This window comes from Saimiri boliviensis, chromosome 7 (genome assembly GCF_048565385.1).
Source record: "Saimiri boliviensis isolate mSaiBol1 chromosome 7, mSaiBol1.pri, whole genome shotgun sequence".
Classification (NCBI taxonomy): domain Eukaryota; kingdom Metazoa; phylum Chordata; class Mammalia; order Primates; family Cebidae; genus Saimiri; species Saimiri boliviensis.
Window position 1 is genome coordinate 126,896,042 of NC_133455.1, and position 8,221 is coordinate 126,904,262.

The following is an 8,221-nucleotide window of genomic DNA, read 5'->3' on the forward strand; positions in this document are numbered from 1 at the left end:
TATGAGTTCCGCTGGTTGTGAAGTTGGGGTGGCAGGAGGTGTGTTCGTGTTTGGAGGACTCTGATTCAATAGTTTTTGTCTTTCAAATTCTCGTTAGTACATTGGTGACCCACTCATCCCTCTAGGAATGACAGAGCACAGGGGACAGGGTCCCTGTACCTGGGGACCTTCTGGGCTAGCAGGAGAAACAGATTTCTGATAATCATGAATTTTTACCCGTTACTACTACAAAGGGAAGCGTGCAGTGCCGTATAATTGTTAGGTTGTTTTGTTTTAAGACTTACATGGAAGGATTTTGATAGTTTTTTGATGCTTAGGGTTTCTAAAGGTTTTTATCTGGCTCTGCCTGCCTTTGTCAGGAACTGTATCAAGTGCCATATCAAGATGGGTATTTGTCCTGAGGAAACATTTTAAAATATGCACAAATATTTATACTTGGAGATAGATGTCTATGGCCGCATTAGAAAGAGAAAAAAATCTTTTTTTTTCTTGAGATGGAGTTTCATTCTTGCTGCCTAGGCTGGAGTGCAATGGTGCAATTTCGGCCCACTGCAACCTCCACCTCCTGGGTTCAAGTGATTCTCCTGCCTCAGCCTCCTGAATAGCTGGGATTATAGGCATGTGCCACCACGCCTGGCTAATTTTGTATTTTTAGTAGAGATGGGGTTTCATCATGTTTGTCAGGCTGGTCTTGAACTCCTGACCTCAGATGATCCACCTGCCTCGGCCTCCCAAAGTGCTGGGATTACAGGTGTGAGCCACTGTGCCTGGCCAAAAAAGGTCTTTTAATTTTTAAATTTATTTAAAAAGTTTCTCGGATAGAGATTAGATCTCACTATGTTGACCAGGCTGGTCTTGAACTCCTGGCCTCAAGGAATCCTCCTGCCTCAGCCTCCCAAAGAGTGCTGGGATCACAGGGATGAGCACCATACCTGGCCAAAGTCTAATTTTTTTTATTGCAGTGGGCTCAAATGCTGCCCCCACTCCCCCTGGAAATCTAAAAGACAGCTGATACCTGGGTAAGTATAAATTATCCAGATAGTGAAATACAGCTGTGGGTATTTAATCATTTGTGGAATAACTTTCATTGACAATAGATGCTAATAATATAGTGAGGAAAATAGTGAATTATTTACAGATTGTCTTAAGAAAAAAATGCATCGTAAAGACAATAAGGAACTATTCCAATAAGCTAAAAGTGGGAAGATTATGGGCGATTTTTTTGTTCCTGCTTTGTCATACTTTTCTGTAATTCTCAGATTTTCTTGGTGTGTATGTAGTACTCTTTTAAAGAAGAAAAACACCTGGGGGGGGGGGGAGCAGGAGGCCACGATGGGACCTGTCGCCACCTGGGTGGCCATGGGGCAGCTGGTGTCCTGGGCTCTGCAGGGTGATGGTACAAAGACCCAGGCAGGTTGTGGGCCGGGCAGGTGGAGGAGTAGTTTCCACACTACATAGGTGCAGGACAGGACAAAGCCTGACTGTAAGTGACTTAAGAATTAAGCTAACACCAGCTTTAAGCCAAGTCTCCAGGTTTGTCTGCTTTACCTGCTTTTAGTAGCAGTATGTGTACAAGAGGATGCTTTTCTTGCCTGGTCTGTGCCAGGTACATCTTTTGAATGCAAATTAGCTACCATTCGCTGACCCCCTACCGTGTGCCAGGCACTAGTTCAAGGCACCAGGGCTATACGATTCATAAGGCAGATGAGATCTCTGCCCCTGGGGCTGACGTACTTGTTGGAGAAGAGCGACACACAACTAAGTAAGACAATTTCAGTGGAAGTGCTCTGAAGAAATAAAAATGTCACTGTGTACTAGCGAGGGAAGCTGGGGCAGGGTTAGCAGGGGCCACATGTAGGGGAAGAAAGGCCTTTCTCATGAGGTTAGCTGCGGATTGGTAGAAGCCAGCCCTGGAGAGTTTCGGTGGAAGAGCAGTCCAGGTCCTGGGAGCAAAGGCAAAGGCTCTGATCTGAGGCTGGAAGAGCTGAGCACATTCCAATGGGAAGTGCAGGAGCCACAGCAGACCTGAACACTCACCCAGCCGTCTCCCTCCCCCTCACAGCCAAGCTGCTGCAGGGAGTGGGCCGTGCACGCTGCCTCCACTCAGGGCCATTTCATTTACATCTCCCACAATACTGTCCCCTGCACTCACCAAGGCAACTGCTTTGCCAAGGACACCCGACTTCACAGAGTGCCAAAGCCAGTGGACACGTTTATTTCTGATCTCGACCTGACTGTGAGCGCTGCCACGCTGGTTAGGCGGGTTGTCACCGGATGCCATTAGTATCCGTATGAAGATCTGCAGCTTGGGCAGTACACAATGTATGTGGCTCTACTCTGGCTCTGCATTGGTAACCATCTTTCTTTAAGTCTTCTCCTCTGCTTCTGTTATTTCTTCTCTCATGGTTCTACTGCTCAGTCTCCCTTATATGTTTCTTTATCTGCTGCTTAATGTTGATCTTCCTCAGGGCTGTTCTCGCCTTGCTTTTCTTGCTTTGCAGGATCCTGTGGCGGCCTTGTCTACACCTGTTGCATAACTACCATGTAAATGTTGATGACCGTCCAACCTAGGTCTCACCCCAGGCCTTAGATACATGCTACAGTTATTATGTTCTGTCTCCTTCACTTGGATGCTCCCTAGGTACCTTAAATTGAACAAATATAAAACAGGAATTTTCTTCCAAAAATCTGCTCCTTGCTTTGTAGGCTTGCAGACACATGAGAACGCAGTGAGTGCATCTGGACGACTCCTCCTCGTTCTCCCCTAATACTCCCTTAGTCCCCAGGCCTGCAGGGTCTACCTCCTCCATATAGGTCACAGAGGCCCTCCCATCTCTGTGCCTTTGTTAGTACTTTCGTTCAGGATTGTTGTGATAGCTGCTGCTGCTGCTTTTTTTTTTTTTTTTTTTTTTTTCTTCCTAATTTAATTTGCTGTCAGCTCCTCATCACTGAAGCTAATGTTCTTTAGACACGATGTGCTGTCTCTTCCGACTTCTCACTAGCGTACATGACAGGTGAAAGTTTAATCAGTACCGTTGAGTGAATTGAATGCATACTAGAAATGTGGGTTGAAGAATCAGGAAATGCCAAGAATGCTGATCCATGTGTGGAGATGTTTTGATTCTCTCCTGGTTGGAGAAGATGAATTGAAATTCTTGGTCACTGTGCCTCCCCCAAGGAAAAGTGCACTGAGACAAAGGTACAGAATGGATGCTTTTCAGGAGGGCTCCGCTAAGACAGGGCACAATTAAGGTGATGCTCTCCTTCAGAACAGAGCCATGGAATGAACCAGAAACCCCATTCAACTGCCCTTGGTGTGGAAGGGAGAACACAGCTCCTGGGGAGGGACATCTGTAGGGGTTGGGGTGTGTGTCCTGCCCAGAGGCTCCTCAGTGCCCAGAGTCTGGGGGTCAACAGTCATATGGAGTGGGAAGGAGCTTTTTGCAAGGAAGTTGTGACTTGGGAGACTAAGGCTATGCAGCTTGGCGGCAGAGCTTATGAGTCTGCTGAGAAGACCCTGATGCCTGGTGTCAGGAGAGAGCAGCGTGATGAGACAGCGATGGCAGGAGGGACCGTCTTTGGTATGACTGCTCAGAGATTGCCTTGACCGCACTGGCATTGCAGAGGCCACAGACAACTGAATGAGCTGCTCTGTGGTGCCTGAGGTGCTGCGCCTTTGCTGGTCCTGACTTCATTTGCACAGGCTGGGAAGAAGGAGAATATTGGAGCAGAACTCAACCATGGCCAATGACCATTGAAGAGAATCGGAAGAGAACTTCAGCAAACAACAACAATAACACTACCACTACACACACACACACACACACACACACACACACACACACACACACAGATTTCTTAGAATGAATAAACATGATTTTCTAATTAAAAATGCAGTCAGTGGTCCCCGAGACCCGAGGGTAGGCGGCGCGAGCGGCTGTTACCTCCAGTTCTGCTTCTCTGAGGAAAACGGGCGTTGACCTGCGGTGGGTCCGACTGTAACCAACATGAGCGGCCTGGATGGGGTCGAGAAGACCCCTCCCCTTCAAACGCACAGCATCAATATTTGTTTTTTTTCTTTTTTTTTTTTTTATTGCATTTTAGGTTTTGGGGTACATGTGAAGAACATGCAAGATTGTTGCATAGGTACACACATGGCAGTGTGGTTTGCTGCCTTCCATCCCCTCGCCTGTATCTGTCATTTCTCCCCATGCTATCTCTTCCCACCTCCCCACCCCCCCGTCCCTCCCCCATTTCCCCCCAACGGACCCCAGTGTATGATGCTCCCCTCCCTGTGTCCATGTGTTCTCATTGTTCAACGCCCGTCTATGAGTGAGAACATGCGGTGTTTGATTTTCTGCTCTTGTGTCAGTTTGCTGAGAATGATGGTTTCCAGGTTCACCCAGGGCCCTACGTCCCGGGCGACCCGGACGCGCGCCAGTGCCTGAGGCTCCGCGACCAGAGCGAGGCGACACAGGTGACGGTGGAGCCGCCGGGTGAGGGCGGCTCGGGGACCGTCGCGCTCCCGCCCCGCAGGTTTCCGAGGAAGGGTGCGCACCCCAGGATCCCGCGGGCCGCGGCGGCGCTCCCCAGATCCGAGTCGTTGGGGGTCGCGGTCACTGGGCGACCACAGCCGGGCAGGAAGAGGGCCTGACAGCCGCGTCTGCGGCGGTGGCGGCGGACCACAGCCTGCAAAAGGGCGTTCGGGGCGGAGACGAGGCCTGGACTCGGTGACGCCGGGAGGGCTGAGCGGCCGCGGGGCGGGGCAGAGGAGGGGCGGACAGGGACGCGCCATCGCCTCGGCAGCCGCGGCCCGGAGCGCAGCGCTGCGGTGCAGGTGCAGGGAGGCCCGGCGGAGGAGCAGGGAGCGGAGGAGCAGATGGAGGTCGAGGCGCAGCCGCGGGCGGGGGAAGAAAGAGACGTGGCGGAGGAAGAGGCGAGGGAGGAGGAAGGGCCGTGGCCTCTGCATGAGGCTCTGCGCATGGACCCCCTGGAGGCCATCCAGCAGGAACTGGACGCCGTGGACGCCCAGGCCGACAGGGCCTTCCAGCACCTGGAGCACAGGTTCGGGCGGATGCGTCGACACTACCTGGAGCGGAGGAACTACATCATTCAGAACATTCCCGGCTTCTGGATGACGGCTTTTCGAAACCACCCCCAGCTGTCCGCCATGATCAGGGGCCGAGATGCAGATATGTTAAGGTACGTGACCAATTTAGAGGTGAAGGAACTCAGACACCCCAGAACTGGCTGCAAATTCAAGTTCTTCTTTAGAAGAAACCCCTACTTCAGAAACAAGCTGATTGTCAAGGAGTATGAGGTGAGATCTTCCGGCCGAGTGGTGTCTCTTTCCACTCCGATTGTATGGCGCAGGGGGCATGAACCCCAGTCCTTCATTCGCAGAAACCGAGACCTCATCTGCAGCTTCTTCACCTGGTTCTCAGACCACAGCCTTCCGGAGTCCGACAAGATTGCTGAAATTATTAAAGAAGATCTGTGGCCAAATCCACTGCAATACTACCTGTTGCGTGAAGGAGTCCGTAGAGCCAGACGTCGCCCGCTCAGGGAGCCAGTAGAGATCCCCAGGCCCTTCGGGTTCCAGTCGGGTTAACATTTGCCCTTGGGAATACCCCTGCACAAGGTCTCCCACCACCACCTGCTGGACCTGTGCTTGGGTAGCAGAAATGGGTTTGCCTTCTGCTGTGTTTTGTTTTTGCTGACTTTTCTGCACCGTCTTTCCCTTGGATATTCACTTCTCTCAACCTCAAGATTGAGACGGTGGTGGGTATGCTTCTCCACTTCCGTATGACCTCCTTGTTCTGGAATATCACGTGTTACGATGCCGTCCTTCACACTACTAAGCCAAGCAAATGATACTGTAGATGGTACTGCCTTTATCTATACTGCTTGGACCCTGTTTATTCCCAGGGCCTCTGAACTAGTTGCTATCACCTGGATTTCTAGCTTTGTCTGGGAGCCTATTCTATCTACTTAGCTCTGCATCGGGCAGTATGGGCACATGGCCTGTGGACAGTTCCTGGACGTTAATGAACTCCGGAGAAAAGCAGCGCAACCACTTGTTCCGTGTGATTTATGCTACTTCATTGTTCTTCGTTCACCTCGAATCACTTTCTGTTGCTACCTGCCCTACTTTGGCTGCTGCCGGGGTCCCCCCTCTCCCCACTCCTTTTTTCTCCTATTTATCTCTTTCTTTTTTCTTTTTTTTGAGACGGAGTCTTGTTATGTCGCCCAGGCTGGATCTTGGCTCCCTGCAAACTCTGCCTCCGTTCAAGCGATTCTCCTGCCTCAACCTCCCGAGTAGCTGGGACTATAGGCGCGTGCCACCATGCCCGGCTAATTTTTTGTATTTTTGCTAGAGACGGGTTTTCACCATGCTGGCCAGACTGGTTTCAAACTCCTGACCCAGTGATCTGCCCGCCTCAGCCTCCCAATCCTGTCTCTTAAATAAAAACAACAACCAAAAACGGTAATAGCTTAGAAACATTTGTAAAAGCAAACTTTAGTTTCTTTTGGCTCTGTCATTTTCAGAGACAAAGAGGTTGTCCTGTAAAATACAGCTCTTACTGCTCCACCACACCCCCTTCTCTCTTCCCCTTTCTATCCCTTTTATCAACTCCTAGAATATTTAAAGGGAGACATATCTGGATGGAATGAAACGTGAGATCTAGTTTATAACGGATGGAAGAACTAAAGAGATTGTGATGGGTGCCCTGAGCAGGGAAAACGGAACAAAAGGCTAGAGGCATGGGCCAGGTAAAAACTGGGCCTAGAATGAAGACTGAGCTGAGGAGGAAGGGGTACTTACTCCCCAGTGGTGATCAATGGAGAAATACTTTTCTCAGGATAGTTGAAGGGGTTAAAGTGTTAAATTGTTGCCTAGACAAGGGTTCTTTAAAGAAACACAAACCGTGCAACTTTGAATGCTTGCTTTCTTGTTTTGTGATTGAATTTATGCGGAAGATTATTTTACTAGGATTTAGTAACATCTTATTTTTTTGTTTCTGCTTATTGTGAAAATTGAGCTGTACAGACATTATTCTGATTTCAACTGGGAACATTTGGAAGAACAATAGTCTTACTTCCCTGCACGATATAGAAACGTGAATACTTGTAAACAGTTTTCAACTTGTTCTTGTTTCTGTTAAACTATATTCCTAGAAACATAGTTTGAATAACTTGGTCTTAGGCTTGTCAAATTGTCTTTATGGAAAAATAATCTACAAAAGTGGTTTAATTGATTTTCTTCGTCTTACATGATAATTTTCTCTAGTAACAGTTTTCCTTAGTAAGTGACGTGTCTTTTTTCCTAAATTGCTTTCAAATACTGTGAAATTGCTCTGACAAATTGGACGTGTACCATTGGCATATTGATCTTCTTTTTTATGTGTAATGGTAAAATAAAAGCATCTTGTTCTGCTAAAAGCATAAATAATAAAAAATAAAAATGCAGTAAGTAAGTAGAAAAAAAAGAATGATTTGCGGTGGCTCACGCCTGTAATCCCAGCACTTTGGGACGCCGAGGCAGGCAGATCACAAGGTCAAGAGATGGAGACTATCCTGGCCAACATAGTGAAACCCCATCTCTACTGAAAAATACAAAACTTAGCTGGGCGTGGTGGTGTGCACCTGTAGTCCCAGCTACTCGGGAGGCTGAGGCAGGAGAATTGCTTGAAGCCAGGAGACAAGTTTCAGTGAGCTGAGATCGTGCCACTGCACCCTAGGCTGGTGCCTGGCGAAAGAGCTAGCCTGTGTCTCAAAAAAAAGAATAATCACTCTTGAGAACCAGATTAATGAGGTTGAGCGTGGTGGTTCATGCCTGTAATTCCAGCACTTTGGGACACCAAATTGGGAGATCACTAGAGGCCAGAAGTTCAAGACCAGCCTGGCCAACATGGAGAAACTCTGTCTCTACTAAAAAATACAAAAATTAGCTGGATGTGTTGGTGCGTGTCTGTAATCCCTGCTACTCAGGAGGCTGAGGCAGAAGAATTGCTTGAACCCAGGAGGTGGGGGTTGCGGTGAGCCGAGATCTTGTCACTGTTCTCCAGCCTGGGGGACACAGCAAGACTGTCTCAAAAACAAAAACAAAAAACCACACACGGAACACCAAATTAAGGGTCAGAAAAATCAAGCAAAACTACAGAAACATAAAACAAAAACGTAAAAATAAAAAATATGAAGGAAAAAAAGGGATTAGGAG

The 8,221-nt window shown here is 48.6% G+C and overlaps 1 pseudogene; it reads left to right on the forward strand.

Annotated features, from left to right (window-relative positions):
* Positions 1 to 3,960: 3,960 nt before the first annotated feature.
* On the forward strand, positions 3,961 to 7,466 carry LOC101039797 (testis-specific Y-encoded-like protein 1; annotated as a pseudogene).
* The last annotated feature ends 755 nt before the right edge of the window (positions 7,467 to 8,221 follow it).